This window comes from Pleurodeles waltl, chromosome 3_1 (assembly GCF_031143425.1).
Source record: "Pleurodeles waltl isolate 20211129_DDA chromosome 3_1, aPleWal1.hap1.20221129, whole genome shotgun sequence".
NCBI classification, from domain to species: Eukaryota; Metazoa; Chordata; class Amphibia; order Caudata; family Salamandridae; genus Pleurodeles; species Pleurodeles waltl.
This window is the reverse complement of record NC_090440.1, coordinates 1,819,320,744-1,819,337,327: the sequence shown is the minus strand read 5'-3', so window position 1 is coordinate 1,819,337,327 and position 16,584 is coordinate 1,819,320,744. Positions and strand designations below refer to the sequence as shown.

At 47.6% G+C, this 16,584-nt stretch overlaps 1 protein-coding gene and 1 pseudogene across 1 annotated transcript in view; one reads left to right on the top strand and one right to left on the bottom strand.

Annotated features, from left to right (window-relative positions):
* Positions 1-16,584, bottom strand: part of TMEFF2 (transmembrane protein with EGF like and two follistatin like domains 2) — a 752,439-nt gene that overhangs the window by 444,716 nt on the left and 291,139 nt on the right. The gene's annotated exons all lie outside the window — the stretch shown is intronic.
* Positions 13,470-15,585, top strand: LOC138285937 (integrator complex subunit 9 pseudogene; annotated as a pseudogene).

Below are 16,584 nucleotides of genomic sequence, written 5' to 3'. Positions count from 1 at the left end.
ATGCAGAGGGTGTTGAAGCAGGGGAGGACATGGTGTTGACTTGCTGAGTCATAGATAGTGAAGAGTCCAGGATGAATCCCAGGTTGTGTGCGTGGTCGGTGGGTATCAGTGCGGTTCCCAGTGTGGCAGGCCACCAGGAATATCCCCATGCAGAGGGGGTGGAGCCGAAGATGAGGACCTCAGTCTTGTCAGAATTCAGTTTCAGGCAGCTGCTCTTCATCCATTCGGCGATGGCCTTCATTCCTTTGTGGAGGTTGGTCTTGGCGCTGTCCTTGGTGAGGGAGAGGATCAGCTGGGTGTCATCGGCATATGAGATGATATTGAGGTTGTGAGATCGGGCAATGTTAGCGAGCGGAGCCATGTACACATTGAAGGGGGTCGGCCTGAGGGACGAACCCAGGGGTACACCGCTGATAATTTTGGTGGCTTCAGAGAGGAATGGAGGGAGGCAGACTGAGTTCTGCCGGTGAGAAAGGAGGTGATCCAGTCCAGGGCTCTATCGCGGGTTCTTGCGTCGTTGAGGTGTGTGCTTACGGTGTGGTGGCAGATGTTGTCGAACACGGCTGAGAGGTCCAGGAGGATGAGGGATGCGGCTTCGCCGTTGTCCAGTATAGTTCTTATGTCATCGGTGGCAGCAATGAGGGTGGTTTCGGTGCTGTGGTTGCTGCGGAATCCGGACTGGGATGGGTCCAGAGTGCTGTTCTCCTCGATGAAACGGGTCAGTCGTTTATTTTTATTTTTCTAGCCGACTGGGCGAGAGGTTCAACCGCCAAGGCAAAGAGTAAAGGTGACAGCGGGCAGCCCTGTCTAGTGCCCCTACCTATGGCATAAGAGGGGGATATTGTGCAGCCTGTGCGCACTCGCACCGTGGGGTTTGTGTAAAGAAGCCTCGTCCATTTAACGAAACCTTCCCCCAGTCCCAGCTGTAGCATGACTCGCTCCAGGTAGTCCCATCGCAGGCTATCAAAAGCCTTCTCAACATCTATCGGTCAGGATCACTGCTCTAGATGCCTCAGAAGGCAGGGCATGAAGGAGTAAAATTAGTCGTTGAATATTTTGGGCAGTGCTACGCTGTGGGATAAATCCCGATTGGTCCTGATGGATCAACGAGGACATGTGCGGTAGAAGTCTGTTAGCCAGCACCCTGCTTAGTATTTTATAATCTAAGTTCAACATTGATAGTGGGCGGTATGATCGAACGTCCGTTGGGGATTTGGTGGGTTTCAACAGAGGAATCATTATAGCTTCCGTAGTGGAAGGAGGCAAGCTATTAATATTCCATGCCGCCGCATATAATATACTGAGTTGGGGAGCTGGTAGATCCTGGTACATAAGGTAAAACTCCAGGGGGATCCCATCTGCTCCCGGGACCTTGCCCCTGGCCATACTCTGAATTGCAGTTTTGATTTCCGCAAGTGCTATGGGAGTCGACAGGGCCACTCTATCCTCCACTCCCAATGTAGGGAGGTTAAGGTTCCCCAGTTCTTGTAATTGAGCGTCGCTCAGTACTGCGGTGGGAGGGGCATATCGTTTTGAGTAATATTCGAGAAAGGTAGTATTAATCTCCTTCTGTCCATACACTTTGGTACCCGGGGTAACCTCTAGATCTACCACTATGGTTTGTTGCTGAGGTGGTTTAACCAACCAGGCCAGGAGGGCACCCGCCTTATCACCCTCCGCGTGATGCCTCTGTAAAAATAGCTTTTAATCAAAACGAGACAGTCCAAAGTTAGCTTCCGCTATTCCAGCCCTTGTCTCTTCCAGTTGTGCTGAGAGGTCGGGCTGTGCTGGGTGTTTGCGTTCGAGATCTCTAATGGAATCCTCGAGATCGTCTAGTTCAGTCTCCAACACCTTACGTACTCCTACTGTCGTGCCAATACAATATCCCCTAATCACTGTTTTAAAGGATTCCCATTCAATGGATCTAGACAAAGCAGTCTCAGCATTGTTCCTAAAGGAGTCAGTGATATGCGTACTCAGTAGAGCCTTAAAAGCTTTGTCCTCAAGGGATTCGGCTCTTAGGTGCCAAGTGGGAATCAAAGGTCTCTCGCCACATCAGGTCAAAGAAATTAGTAAGGGATTATGATCGGAGATGGTGCGGCCAAGATACTCGGCCTTCGCCACCGCAGATTGCACTTCTGGAGAGGCCAAAAAGGTGTCCAGTCGTACATGCAGATCGTGGACTGCTGAGTAAAAAGAATACTCTCTGTTAAGGGGGTTACGTTTGAGCCAGCAATCCGTTAGTTGCCAGTGCCTCTGCCACTGCAGAAAGTACAATGCTGTTTTATGGACTGTGGATTGCAACAATGGTGGGGGCGATCTGTCCATTGTGGCATCCATTACACAATTAACGTCCCCTCCTATTAGTGTGGTGCTGGTGAGGAGCGTAATCATGACCTGTGATACTCGATCTAGAAATTTCCCTTGGTCGTGGTTTGGGGCGTAGAGACCCGCAAGGGTTACCTCCCTCCCGTCCAATCTACCAGAAATCACTACATATCTCCCTTCCGTGTCAATCAAGGTATGGAGAACCTGCAATGGGACGCCCGGGCGGATCCATATCAACACTCCCCTCGCAAACGCTGAGTGGACAGTGGCGAAGATTTGTCCCCTCCAGCGCTTTTTCAGGGCTTTAACCTCCTGCTCTAACAAATGGGTTTCTTGCAAGATAGCTATGTGCACTCCCCTTCGTTTAAGAAAATTGTGGACCTTGTATCTTTTGGACATGTTATTTAGGCCCCTAACATTCCATGTAATTATCTTGTATCCTGTGGCCATAGTTTAATGAGGCACGTGGAGGCGGCCTGCAAACGCCGCTCTATTACAGCTAGTGGATGTACCTTTCGAGATCAGTAATCTGAGGTGTGAACTGTCTAGGCCGTGAAGTAGTTGTGCGTGATATACTCTTATAACAACAAGAAGAAAATCAAAACCCCTTTGCAACTCCCTCTCCCCAGGACCGGTACCTACAACTCTCCCCGTCCAAACCATTACAACCATAGTAATCTTAATTATCAACCTATTGGAAGGAGGTGCGCCAGAGACCAAGAGGTAGTGCTCCGGGCCATTCCCCGGGCCCAACCACATGGAATGTGCCGGTTAGGAAGTGACCTCTAGGGTCATATCGCCATATAGTCATGGGTGGGACCGAGCAGGGCCCCCGAACAAAGCAACGATCACCCACAGACTCTAGCTCATTTGCCAGCCCATCACCTCAGTGAGGTCATATAAGCTCATCCACTGTTCTCGGGGTGATTGGCAGTAAGCTGATAAGAGTGTCTCGGGAGGACACTGATGAGTGTTCGCAGCTTGAATCGACATCCGATGCAGCATCCGGGTCCGACACGTGTGGAAGTCTCCTCCACTCAGCGCTGCTGCTGTTTCCACTGCATCACGCATCTCTTGAAGTGACTGCTGTTTCGATGGGGCCGCCTCTGTGGTCTTCTTCCGAGATCTACTACGTTTCTTCCCGGGGTTCGAGATGGTCGATTGCGGACTGCTCTGCAGGAGATGTTCAGTGATTCTAGCCATTCCATCGCCAATTGAGGGGTGAGGAAAAAGTGGGTCCTATTATTGTATTCCACTCGGAGTTTAGCCGGAAAGAGCATGGCATACTTTATACTATGCTCACGCATGGTGCGCTTTACTGCAATGTACGATGCCCTCTGTGATTGTGTCTCTCTTGTAAAATCAGGGAATATCATGACTTTTTGGCCATCCAGCTGAATCTCTCCTTGCTGGCGAGATTGTGACAGTGTGTAGTCCCTATCTTCATGGTGGAGTAATCTGGCGATTATCGGCCGCGGTCTGGCTCCCGGTGGAGGAGGCCCGCTGGGGACCCTGTGAGCTCATTCCACTGCGAAAAACGCCTAGAAGCCTTCTGGGGCCAGCGTGTCTCTAAGCCATTGCTCCAAGAACATTTCCATATTAGCTGCGATGGAGACTGCCCCCTCCGGAACCCCCACCAGTCTGATGTTATTCCGTCGGGCTCGGTTCTCGGCATCTTCCGCCCTTGCCTCCAATGTTTTCAGCCGGGTGGCCAGGTCCTTAATCTCTGAGGACGAGGTTTTTTGAGCCGCTGAAACCCCCGTCAGCGTACTCTCATGTGAACCCACTATTTCCTTTAGTTTACGGTGGTCATCTCGTAAAAGGGAAAGGTCTGTGGTAAGGTTGTCAATCTTGCATTCTAGTGCTTCGCAAGATTCTTTAATGGCCAGCAGCACAGTGTCTAGAGTTGTTTCTTGTTGCTCGTGTCCCGCCTGTAATCCCTTGGCGGGTGTTGGGGGTGGGTTCTCAGTGAGTGAGGAATCCCCTGCTGACGGCCTGTCGTGTTTTTGGGGTTTTACCATTGTAATAGGTGAGCAACTCGCCTCAGATAGGCAATGTTCGTTCAAATTAGTAGAAGGTGGTACTGTTCGCCAACGTCGTCCAACCTGGGTGTCTCCTCTCCCCAGTCCCAGCTCTCTCACATGGAAAGCACTGCGAGATATCCTCTGTTTTGGGCAGCTCGTCAACGAGGGTGTTCCCCCGCAGTTATGTATGTGCTAGTCGCCGGTTAGAGCAACCGGAGAATACAGAAAGGCAGAGCTAAGATCTCACCTCGGGTAGGGCATCAGTTAACGACATCCGCATAATGTTCTGGTAAACAAGGGGGGGTGCAGCTCTGGTATCCCTGTTCCCCCCCTCCAACCGGGCAGCCGTTGTGCGGGATATCATGGATCTCCGGGGCGTATGAGAATGAGGTCCCCAATTCCCCTCAATGTGCCGGTATTAGCTCCTGCCTCAGCAGGCGGCCTTCACAGTCTCGCTGGCCTTATGGGAGCCGGGGATCTGACCCGTCAGAGCTGTCCCTTTCTCACCCAAAGTTTCAGGGGCTCCGCACCTCATCTACTCCTCGCTTCGTTCCTCAAGGTTTGCCGGTGCTCCGTTTCATATTCTTATTCTTGCTGTCAGAGACAAAGGGCCCGCACCCCTGGGGCACTTTGATGGGTGCCGTGTGGGTCCTCACCACTGCGGGTCCGCTGCTCTCCCCCAGCCGAGGGCCGCAGCCGCGATGTGTTCACTGCACTGCCGCGGGCGCCATTTTGGGTCGCGGCAGCTGCGGAGCAGTCATGGCAAATATCGGGCAAAATCCACTTCAAAGTGGGGGCGCCGCGGTCCCCACCCGTGCCGGATGCCCTCCGATCACTTCTCTTCAATTTTCGAGACCTCCGGTCATTATTATGGCAGGATTCATGCGTCGGGCCCGGTTCGTGGCCCGGGAGCGTCACACTATGCGTGCAGCTCCATCGGCCCCAAGCCACGCCCCCCGGGTCAGTCGGTTGTTGACAATTTTCTCTATTACTTTTGCTGGGAAGGGGAGCAGGGAGATGGGCCGGAAGTTCTTGAGGTCCTTTGGGGGCACCTTTGGTTTCTTGAGGAGGGTGTTGATCTTGGCGTGTTTCCAGCTCTCCGGGAAGTTCTCAAAGGAACTGTTGCTGATCTTCCGGGTTTGGGGTGCGATGACAACGCTTGCTTTGTTGAAGATGTGGTGAGGGCAGGGGTCGTATGGTGAGCCGGAGTGGATGGTGTTCATGATTCCAATGGTGTCATTGCTGTTGACGTGGGTCCAGGAGAGCAGAATGCTGGTGGGGGGTGAGTCTGTGGTGTCGGTGGTTGACGGGTGGGTCTGAGTACTGAAGCTGTCATGGAACTCTGCGATCTTGTGGTAGAAGAAGGTGGCTAGGGAGTCGCAGAGGTCTTGTAATGGCAGGATGTCATTGACATTGAAGCCGGGGTTGGAGAGCTCCTTCACAATGTTGAAGAGCTCCTTGAGGCTGTGTGTGTTGTTTCAATGCATTCTTTGAAGGCGGTTTTCTTGGCATTTCGGATGAGTTGCTGGTGTCTGCGGATGGCATTCTTGAAGGCTGTGTGGTTGTTCAGTGTCTGATCTTGGTGCCACTTCTTTTTGAGTCTTCGGCATGCTTGCTTAGATTCTTGGAGGTCGTCAGTGAACCAGAAAGCCTTTCTGTCGGTGCGTCTGTTGGAAGGATTTTTGATCGGGGTGAAAGTGTTGGCACAGTCGTCGATCCATTGCCTGAGGTTGTAGGCTGCTGTATCAGTGTCGATAGGTGCGTTCCGGAGAGGGTAGTGATCAGTTGGTCTTCAGTGGCCTTGTTCCATCTGCAGTGGGGAATCCGTTGCGGGTGATGGTGTGTTGTGGGTTTCTTAAAAGAGGAGTCTATGCAGTGGCGGTTGGTCCAGTGGAGTTCAGTGGTGTGGCTGAAGGAGACGTGTTACCTGGCGGAGAAAATGGGGTCGAGCGTGTGTCCTGCAGATTGGGTGGATGTCATGAAGAGCTGTTTGAGGTCAAGGTTGGAGAGGTTGTTGAGCAGGGTGGTAGAGTTGTTATTGTTGGCGTTCGAGGTGGAAGTTCAAGTCCCCAAGGTGTATGTAGTCTGTGGATGCGAGAGCGTGCGTGCTGATGATGATGGTGATGGAGTTGCTGAACTGCTGTCAGGGGCTGGGAGTCTGTAAACGAGGGTCCCTCTGAGGGTGGTGTTTGGGTCGGTGTAGATCTGGAAGTGCAGGTGTTCGGCGGTGCCGAGGGTGTCTTGGGTGCTGGTCGTGATCCTGAGGGTGTTCTTGTGGACGATAGCGATGCGTCCCCCTGGTTTGTTGGAGTGGTCCCTGCGGATGATCTCGTAGCCGTCCAGGATGGCTATGGCGATGACGGGCGGTGAGGAGGGGTTCATCCAGGTCTCGGTCAGGGTGGCTACGTCTGGGGAAGCTAAGTTGATTCCAAATTTCGACTGCGTGTTTGTAGACACAGTGGGTGTTGAGAAGGATGCATCTGAGATGGTTGCACCCTGCCTTGGTGGGTGGGTCGTTGGCGTGGAGGCTGGTGAAGGTGCAGTTCTGGCAGGAGGAGGGTCCACGGGTGAGCTGCGGGGTGGCTTGATGGCAGGTGGGTGAGCAGCCGATGTTGAGGGCATGGAGGGTGGTGGCCTTGTAGCAAAGACGGGTGTAGTGGCGGTAGGGGGGGGTGAGAACCAGGGGTTCAGGTGTTCGGCGTGGTCCAGGTGCAGACAGATGCAGACGGCCTTTCCTTTGGCACGCCAGCGGCACAGCTGCGCAGCATCCTCCATGAAGTAGGGAGGGGGAGGGGGAAGGAGAGGACAGTTGGGAGGTAGGAGCGAGGGCAAAAACAGCACAAAAAAAGGGGGTGGGGCCACGGGGGCAGCAGTGGCAGGAGTGCTGCATGAGAGAGAGGAGGGGGCGTGCCGCAGGGGCAGCTGAGGTGGGGGAGAGATACTGGGAAGTGCAAGAGAGAGAGAGAGAGAGCGGAGTGGAGGGAAAAGTGAAGAAAGAGTGGAAAGCAAAAAGTCAAAAGGAGCACTGAGGGGAGCAAATGGCAAAAGGGGCACAAGGGGGAAGACACGTAAGAGAGAGCACACAGAGAGTGAAGTTAAGAAAAGGAGGAGAGAGGCAGAGGGCACCCTAGTAGGAAAGCAGAGCTCTCCCACTAGACACCAGGGATGAGGTGCAGGCAGAATCCTGCGGGTGGAGGAGGGCCTCGAACTTCTGAAAGGGGTCAGGAGTTCAGAGGAACAAGGGCTCTACCTAGAGGTGGAGCTACAGGAGGCAGAGCAGTTCACTGACCAGGTCAGAAGAGACTGAAACCTATATACTTAAATGTTATGTTTTATAAATAGGTATCAATGAACTTTGGGAGTAAGTGTAGAATATTTAATACTGTGAATGATTACCTGAAATGGATTTGATATGTTGTCCCTCAACTTTTTTCTGTTTTCTTTTTCTGATACAGATACTATCTCCATGGTTTTTACTGTATGCCCCATTAGTAAAAAAAAAATACTTCTGTCAATATGTAAAGGTTACTAGGATTTGGGAGAGATTTAAACATGCAAATAAAATTTCACACATTTGATCAATATTTGGACAATTAGAAGAACAGTTACAATGTGGCATTTGGGAAGGGCAGGCATCCCAAGCATACTCAAATGATGATTAGCTGCTGTGTCAATTGTGCTAGGTCTGTGGAACTAAACTTAGCTGGATTCACCTGGGATCTCCTTGCAACATTTAAGTGTAAATTGCCTTTCAGAGAACAATCTATAAAACCAGATTGTCTAAGTGAGCAAGACAGATCTTTTAACTACGGCGAAAGTGAAACGCTTTCCACTATATTAAAAACATAAATTTGAATGTAAACCTTTTGAGGTGGTGGAAGATACCTCAAATCATACAATGGGTACAGAGGAGAAAACTGTTGAGGGGAAAAAGAAGAACACATCAGAACCAGAAATAGGAGACGAAGAGGATCAGGTTGGCAAAGATATGTCTTGCAATTTTTAACGTAGTTGAAAAATAAACTTGTATAACTTTTATTTTGAATGATAGCTCAGAGACTTCAGATTAATGAGAGACTCAGTGGGAAAGGATAAAACAATAGCCAGGCCCAAACAGCAGTATAGAAAAAAGTGGTCAATCTTTAAATATGAGGAGATTTGAATCAGTTACAGAAATTTCATCTGCTTAGACAAGTGAACCTATGTAACAAATGGATGTCAGACATAAGTAAAATTATACTCAAGCATAAAAAAGGCAAAAAGGTAATAATTATTGTTGGAAATGGCCCTCTCTACAGTGTCACCGTCAAACGTTATGCCTTCTTCCGCCTACTTCTTGCAGGATTTTTGCTTGTTGGCCTTAAGACTTTGTGCATTTTACCACTGCTAGCCAGTGTAAAATGCTTGTGCTCATTCCCCTAAACATGGTTTGATTGGCACATACCTAACTGGTATATTTAATTCACATGTAAGTAGCAATTTAAAACATGTCTCAGGCCTGCTATTGCAGTCTCGGGCAGTGAACTACTGTGATTGTTGACCTGGCAGCTAAAACCCATTGCCAACCCTTAAACTCTCCTTTTATTATATATAAGTCACCCCTAAGGTAAGTCACAGGTAGTCCATAGGGCAGGAGTGCTGTGTATTTAAAAGGTAGGACATATACTTTTAGGTTTTACATGTCACAGTAGTGAAAAAGTCCCAAGTTCGTTTTCCACTACTGTGAAGTCTACCCCTCCCACAGGATAACATTGGGGGTTCCCTACTATATCTCATAAGCTGTAATTCCTGAACCAGAGGTGATAAATGGTTCACATTTGGTATCTACGAACTTGTAATGAATAAACTTCTTTAATCGTAAAGTCAGATTTATCATTATAAGATTGAAAATGCTACTTTTAGAAAGTTTCTGTGCTCAGCCCTCTGTGCCTTAGGCAGTCTAAGGTCAAATGACGGGGTGTAACTGACAGCTGAGACTTTGTAAATTCACTCCAGTCACACAACAGTTGGATTAGCAGACCCTGAACGGGCCATTAACTGACTTGATGGGGGGGCAGAGCTAAGCACAGCCCCATTTGCACCAAAATAGGCTGCGCTCTGCCACCACACAATACGCTTAACCTCTGTTCTTTCAGTGGTGCCAGGTAGGAGGCATGGCAGCGGAGGCAGAAAACACCTGGAACCTGAAATAACCCTTCTAGAATCTTCTCCTAGCTTCCAATGGCAGGGCACCAGGGTATACAAATAGGGCTCTCAGACCCACTCCTCAGTTCATCACTGGACCTTCGGAAGGACTTTCAGAGGACTGCCTGCTGCTATGGCCTGCTGTGCACTCTGCCGGACTATTTCTGAACCTGAAAGGACGGCTTTGCTACCTGAGGCCTGCCTTGAACCTTCAGAGGCCAGCCTTGCTCTATAGCCCTGCATCTTCATCTGCACCCAGGACTTCCAGAATTGACTCCAAGGGCTAGTTTTGCTGGCCTCCTTTTCAGAGCCACAGGGACATAATAGCTTCCACCATCCTTAACTCACACCTGGACCCAGCCTGAGTAAGTCTTCAACCCCTAAGAGGTCTCCATCCACTCCTGGACCCTTGGTTGTGGTGGTGAAGGTATCCAGGAGGTCCATTTCCCAAACTGAGGACTTACCATTTTGAACCTTAAACTTTAAAAAATCATTTTTCTGGTTCTACCAATTGGATTTTGATGGTTTTTGGTGTCAAACGTAATAAAATGTACCATATTTTTCTAAACTAGTCTTGGATTTTTATTGTATTGTGTCTTAACATATTTCCTCTAAGTTTAGCCCGACTGCTCTTTGTGCCAAGCTACCCAGGGTTAAGCACAGTTTAAATGAGTGACTTTTTGTGGTTCACCCTGCAAGGATGTGTGGCTGTTGCTTGACCAGGGCTCACACCCCAATCAACCAACAACCCAATTTCTCACAATGATTAAAAGACTAGCTGAGGGCTATAAGGCAGGGAGTTCTGGTAAGTAAAACCTAACATGATGGTCTGCCCGTAGTAAACTAAAGAGAAGGGTCTTTGGAATCCAAATAAATGGCCTACTATGAACAAAGATAAAGAAATGACAGAGAAAGGAATAGTTTTGTCTGTAATATATGTAAAGGTAAACTTCGCAATTGTATAGCGCACTACTCACCCGTTAGGGTCTCAAGGCGCTGTACGCATACCGCTGTGGAACCCCTCCTGGCTTTTCCCTTAGAGGCACCCACTCCTGGGCAACCTCCAGGGTGGAGCCAGGCATCCAATCACTGTCAGGGCCGTTGTGGAGATTAAGAAAGCTATTGCCAAGAGTTACGGAGTGGGACCCATTAATTAGATTAGGCACCGAGGCAAGAATTATCTGGTCCAAGGGAATTGAGCCCAAGACCTGCCCAGGCGGGAATTGAACCCTGGTCCCGGGCCAGATCTCTGCATAAGGGTTTGCCGCTCTAATCATTGTGCCACACTTCTCCACATGTGCTGTTACATGCAGTGCAAAACACTCATTTCACTTGGAAATGTTCAAATGACTCAAGAAACTACCCACTTACTGCTTCAGAAATAACAAACTTTGATAGATGTGAAATGGCATAATAATTAATTAACATACAGTAGCTGAGATGCGGAGTAGGATGTATATCACCACAAAAGCATCAGAAGGTGCCAGTCATCACCAAAATATGCTACAGGCTAAAGCCTGAGGAGGGACAAACCAACTCACATATTACAGGTGCTGATGTTGACTACCAGAGTCCCACCCAAACACTGGCAGGCACGGATCACCATAAGGACCCTCAGTTGGTCTCAGCCTGGAAGCAATATGGGTTCATCATTAGGAACCAGCCTGGATCCCGGTTGCGTAAATTTAGGAAGACTCAGGGTTGAGCACTCATGGAAAGGTCAGGCATAAAGCTCACTCACCTCTCAGAGTTCTAGTATCTTTCAATGCAGTCATATTCACAAGTCAGAGCTACAGACATGCTCCACCAGGCTCAGGAAGCAATATGTGTCAATAGAGCCACCTTTAAACAGTTAGCACCTGTGTTCAATGCACAGAGCAAATCAGTGTACAGATCTTAGCAAACGCAAGCACCCCACTGCTGCCCAAAATTGCAGCTTCTCACAAGGAAATATCAGTAATAGTGTTAATAATGTAGGAGGGTGATAACTCCTACACACTCAATAGTTTCTCATGGTTAGTCCAAAACATGATTGTAAAAGAATCGCTGCTCAATCCCTGGTCATTATTGCATTGGCAACCCAGATGGAACTGTGTGCTAATTTCAAACAGTAGCAACAATTTTAAAGTAAAAAACACAACATAAAATTTCGAGCTAAAAGGCACCAAGTTCATTAAAATAGGTTAGGGGAATCAGATATATGATTTTTTAACTTTAAGGACCTAGTTGCCATTGAAGGCCAACTGCAATGGATCAGTAGTTAAATACACCAAGCAGGTCTTCAGGATCAAAGTTTTTACCTACAAAATTTGTCTTTAAAGTGGAAGCCAAAAACTTGCAGCAGTGCTAGTTCCAAAGCTGTGGCCATGAGGATCCGCTAAAGTGAGATGTGCCTTTGTCAAGCTCTTGTTGAGCTCCTGTTGAAGACATTGTTTTTGGCACCAAAGGATCTGAGCAAGATTTCATAGCTACTTGAATTGCTTCCAGAGTCAGATAGATGTGCGGCCACTTCCCAGTCCAAGGTTTTACCTTCAGACAAAGTCACTTTTTGGAAGTCAAAATCCATCAGCAGGGTAATGCTGGAAGTTGTAGCCAGGCAGATCTCCATGATGTCCAGATGCCTTCTCCATGATGTCCTGCTAAATCAGTTTTCAGCAGAGTAAAAAGCTCTAAATGAGATCAATCAGGTTTTCTTACCCTCCTTGGGGGGAACCTCCCACAGGAATCCTCAGAACCTTGTCATGGTCTGGTCATCTGGAGGTGGACAAAATTACAAAGTCACATATTTGTCAATGTTCTGGAAAAGTACCTCCTGGTCAACCCTATACCCACTAACTTCTCTGGACAGGCTGCTTCTAAGGAACCGGTGTCTCTACAGCCAAGTATCCTGGAGAGTTTAGTTCACTGTGGTCAGCTGTGTCCTACAAGAATCAGGAGTCCTTGTGCTTTTTGTGTCCCTGAAGAAAGCAAACAGGATGGAAACCATTTGATCAATGAAAAGCAGTTGCAGTCTCTGGGTCCCTTCAGGACTCAGACGTCTTTGAGTGCTTGAGTCCTTAAGTGAGTCCTATTGTTCTAGCAGGTATGAGTCAGGAGTCTTCTTCTTCTTCAGGCAGACTCTCCAAAGGGACATGGTTTTTTGCAGCTCCTGACGTTCCCTTTGCAACACTTCCTCTTTGCCTTACTATACTATTATTCAGGAGTCCCTGTTTCAGGATCGTAGAACCCAGTTGCCACTGACATGCCAATCCAGGTCTGTTCTTGGCTCTATAACCACTGCCCTATTTAGATGATCTCTCCTCTCATCTGATAAGGTTAAGACTGGTTCTCTCTCCTATTGTGACTAGAGCCTGGCTTGCTTGGAGGGTCCTAAGAATAAATAAGAAATAACCTCCCTGCCTTAACCAAGTCAAAAGAGGTAGTGCTATAACTGATCCTGTCAACTACCGTATAGCGAACCCCTGCTAAGTGGTCAACATTTAACACACATGTGGGCTTCCTGGGCTCTGGGTCAGCTAGAGCAGTCCTCCTAGCTAACAACATTTAATCCAGCTCTGGTGGTGTGATGAGTGGCAAAACTGACATTAAGCAAGTTCTGGCACAGGCTCCCTAAAGCACACTTCAGATAATTACTTTTCTAATTATGTTATCAAACATCTGATTTCACTTTGAAGCATTTTTCTAAAAATAAATTGCGAAAATAAGAAATAAAGATTTTAATTCAATCTAGACCCATTGAGGGCCTACTCAGTGAAATAGATTTACAGTTTTATTTTACTATAAGAGCACATTAATCCCTATATGTAATGTGGCTTATGGCATTGCATTTTGGTCTCACTGTAGGTAAATGGCTTTTATAGGGGAGAATCATCCTGCTCATTGCGCCTGTTGCTCCTGCTGGTGGGAGTGACAGTGGTGGCACCCGTGCAAGTCATGAAATCGTATTGCTTGTCCGGGCACCCAATGCTACCATGCAATGTCCTCAAGTTCAAATCAACCTCCATCATGTTTGACTGGGGCTTGGATATGACCTCTACACTTAATTTTCTCTCACTGCCTCTTGTACACAGCCTTAGACATTCATAGCTGCCTGGGTGGATTGCCAAAGAGGGCAGCACCTTCTTTGAAAAAGGGCTGAAAGAATTTGCCAGCCATGTGTTTGTGGACTCTGTCCCAGAATTGTGTCCATCTGAGACAGAGTTGATAGATCTGTCTAGTGTAGATGCGATCCTCTTCTCTAACTATCATTGCATGATGGCCCTGTCATATATCACTGAGCACACTGGATTCAGCGGAAATGTCTAGGCCACAGTCCAGATCACCAGACGTCTGATGGAAGAACTGGTGAGCTTCACTGAACAAGTACCGAAGAATCAAGATACCTCCCTGTGGAAGAATAAGAAATTACAGAGGTTTCTTCCTGCCCCTTTTAAGGATGCAGTGAAGGTAGCGCAATGGAGAAAGTACTAAACCATGCAAGAGGTGAATTCGGCACTGAGCAAGATCTAGCTGGTGGGGTATTCTGAAAAAATTTAACTGTTTGGCGCTGTTCAAATCACACCGCTCAGCTCCGGTTACACACTTGGAAGCTCCAACTGGATCATACATTTGCATCATAAAAAAGTGTCCTATGTATCTGGGTCTTCACTGCTAACTACTCACCCACATCCCATGGACCAAACATCTCTGAAAAACATTGAGGTTTTAATTCTGAGAAGACTCACTCAGATTCCCACAGGAAATCGTGATGACATAGTGGGGGAGTTCTGCAGTAATCTAGCCATGACCGTGCAGAATGGGGAAAACATGTTGTTCCTGTGTTTCCCTTCTGGTATGATATATGATCTTCCGGAGTGCGTGTATCAATAAGTTGACTCCGCTGGGTCTCCAACGTGCCTTTCAATTTAATCTCACTGGTGGACAACAGCTCTCAAATTCTCCCTGATCCTTGCTGAATGGCTGTGCCACAATAAGCAGACAAAGGTCTGTCTGCCTGAGCCTCCCTTTTATCATGCAGAGCTCATTCAGACTAACAAGCTGAAGCACTATCCCAGCATCAGTGGAGAATTCAGTACAAACTTTAAACAGCCCGTGTTGTGTTCACTGGCCGTCCCTCCCTGCACTTTGGAGATGTTGTCCATTTCATACGCCTGAGAGAAAATCCAATCTGAATACTGTAAAAGTTACTGAGCTTGACTTTTCCTATCTGGATGCTCTTGCTCCATATCAGCCCCTGGCCATAAAATGTGTCTACTGTCCCATCGACACAAGACTTAACTTTATTCAAGTGTCCAAACTTCTGAAGGCAGTCCAGCCTGTCCATGTTGTTTGTCCTGAGCAGTACACCTAGCCACCACCCACACAATCTCATCGCACAGACCTGATGAAAGACTGCCAGCCACCCCCTATGTCCTACCACACAGCACAGGTCCTCTCCCTGCCCTTTAAATGCCACTTTGAGAAGACTGAGATATTTCCAGAGCTTGCAGATTCCATGGTGACCTTGGAGAATAGCTTGGCATTTCCTTAGCCACTGTCTTTGCTGTCCTGCCCAGCAAAGACAACAAGCATGTGCTGCAGCCTCAACCTGTGCCAAACACTGTGCAGTCACCAACCAGCAAGAAAACAAAGAAAGAAAATGAGGAGACACTAGAGATCCAGCCTTTCATACTCCAGCTTAATGGCTCCATCCCAGTGGACCAATTTGTATGGGCCTTGAAGAAGAATGGTTTAAGTGATGTGAAGTTGAGGCCACATTGTTCTTCTCCAGAAGTCAGTGACCCTCATTGAAATCGAACAGTATTCCACGCACATCCTCTGCGACATTGAGGGGACATTGCGAGTGAAGCTGTGGGACCTTGTTCTGAAGTTTCTGCAAAAGTGTCTACCATTGACACACCTGGAATCCAGCTCAGATGCCATCTTAGGGCATCTTAGGCCTCTTGTTGTGAAAGCAACAAAAAACACAGGAGAGTATTCAGTCAGGGAGCGTGAAGTATTGTACATGGCACTCAACGGGTTATCCCATCTGGTCCCAGCTTACGAATGAGAACCAGAACTTAATAACCAGTGTGCACCATTGAAGAAATATCATCCATACTATGGCACGAAGAAGCTTGTATATTAGCTACTCAATCCAGCCTGCAGCAAGAAAGGCTTCAGGCTGCAAGACTTGCCTGGTAAATGGACCTGGTTCAGTTCCAGACCTGCTCTGTGGACTCTCATCATTACAGCAGAATTTGAGAATTGTAAGTGTGAAATTGGCAAGGATTATTCATCCTGTGAGATTGCAGTACACGCCACCAACGGTGATATCTGTTTTAATGTAAAATGTTTTTTAAGGTAGTAATAAAATGATCCTTCTCGAAACATTTTTTATTTATTTAATACCCTATCATTTAACACCTTCTCATGTGAGGTCACCTTAAAGGTACACTTTATGGGTAATTTACATTTACATAACAATAGGCTTTCCTACATGGCAAGGGCATTTTCCCTGCCATGTGTCACTGCAGTGCACTTAAACTCCAACTCAGCCAGAAAACAGTGATTCTCCTGATAAACCAAGGTATTTTTTTTATAAATGTAGTATTGTAAACACACACATGACATTTCACTTCCAACCACTTGGGTGTATTTTCTGCACCACCTATAATCAACTTGTGGGACATTTAAAAAGGCCAAATCTGGTAAACCAATTTTACCACTACATTTTAGGGCCAGAGCACACACACAGTTGTCTCAGGACACAGAGTCCTAATGCCAGCTAAAAAAGGGTTCAGGAAAAGGTCAAATATCTGTGAAGGCCACACAGAAAAAGGTACATTTGTTACAGCAAACAAGCCATATGTATAGCTCACAGCAAACGTAAGTCAGTAGACTTTGCAGCAGCAGTCAGCCATCCATTAGCACAGGGGAAATTCAACTAAAAAACCAGAGCAAAGTGGCAAAACAATCTTTCTGATTAAGCTGTAGTATGTAAAAAAAGAAGTAGATAGCCAAAAGGAGACCATCACAAATCCAACATTCAAATTTTGCATACATTTGC